This window comes from Centruroides sculpturatus, unplaced genomic scaffold (genome assembly GCF_000671375.1).
Source record: "Centruroides sculpturatus isolate CEXI.00-Female unplaced genomic scaffold, Cexi_2.0 scaffold553, whole genome shotgun sequence".
In the NCBI taxonomy this organism is placed as follows: domain Eukaryota; kingdom Metazoa; phylum Arthropoda; class Arachnida; order Scorpiones; family Buthidae; genus Centruroides; species Centruroides sculpturatus.
Genome location: NW_019384837.1, coordinates 515,196 through 516,851, shown reverse-complemented (window position 1 = coordinate 516,851; position 1,656 = coordinate 515,196).

Genomic DNA, 1,656 nt, shown 5'->3' with positions numbered 1-1,656 from the left:
GATTAAAATTTCTTTTTTTTTAATTTAAAAAAATATATATACATATTAAAATATTACTTTTTTTCGAAATAATAACAATGATAACGTACATCTTCATCATTTTAACTTGTGAAAAGTGGATTAACTCGTAGCTTTTTTAAGCATTAGTTAAGATTTTAATTGGATTAACTAAATAATTCTAGGAATTAGATTCTAGTACTTTTACTTTTGTATACTGTTTCTAACATGGATGAATTAAAAAAATCGTAGAAAAAAATATATATATATTCTCAGTTTATAACTTTTCTTAAAGCTTTCAAAGTTTTTTTTTCTTTCTTTCTTTTATTTTTCAATTTTGAAAAATAAAGAAACGACACGTCGACTTTGCAATAAACGTTCTCTTGACACTTAATAAAACGTGTCATTTAAGTAAAACAGAGTCGAAAAAAAGTAAAAAGAATTTTAAAAATTCTTGATAATAATTCTTATAGATTTTTACAATAGAATACTTTATACTTATTTTTATAAATTAAGCTATAGTATATGAAGTAAATATCAAGTTAGTATGAATATTTTATATTTAGTCCTACTCCTATTTTCTTCTCTCTTTCTCTCTCTCTCTTTTTTTATGTATGACATTTTAAAAAATGTCATTGATTGAAAACCTGTCCAGTTTATTATTGCGTGAGGGTATCAAGCAATGATATATTCTCCCCCTTTTTAAAAATATTACTCCATAAAGAAATACTTTACACGTGGATACGGTTGAAAATAAATAAATAAAGACTTTTATTTTATTAGTTTACATTACAATCTGTTCCTTACGATCCGAATTTTTTCTAATGTTTCCACGAAGATCAGTTAATCGAGTTTTGTACTTTATGTTCTTTCATTAATATACTGTCAATTCAATTATTTTATGTAAAATTACTATGTTTTATTATTATTATTTAATAGTTATTTTAAAATAATATGGAGAATATTTTGTGTTATATCTATAGTTTAATATTTTAAAAACATACAGAATTTCCAAGAAATATTACAATATAATATGAATTTTTAATACGGAGTGGCCTAAAATATTATTTTATGAACATAGCGTGCGGCTGTTCCTAAAATAATCATAATATATATATATATGTGTATTAGTGTATTAAACTGATATATTATTATTATTTCTTATATATTTTGCAGTAGAATTGTCTTACGTTTGTAAAAATATCCAACAAGTAATTGTTTCCATTCTAAAACAATTCTTGTAGCTGTACCCCTATGATTCTTATGCTGAGAATTATCTTATTGTCTTTTGTCAGTTTTAAAACAGAATATTAAAATTATGTAAATTAACTTATATTTCGAGATATCTTAATATCTATTTGTAGAAATAATTAATCAATTTGATGCCTCTTAACTACAACTAATGGATTATTTAATATTGTAATGCCTACCGATCGAATATTTACTGATAAATTATTCAATAACTATTGATAAATTGTTAATTAAAAAGTTCTTTGACTTGTTAGAATATTTTAAAACATAATTTTTTTTCTATTCTTATTAGCTATTTTGCTTCTATAATTAGACATTAATAAATATTATTTTAAAATATGTTACATTACATTATATTTTGTAGATTATTAAGGAAAAATTATAGATTTAAAAAAAAAAAAAAAAAAA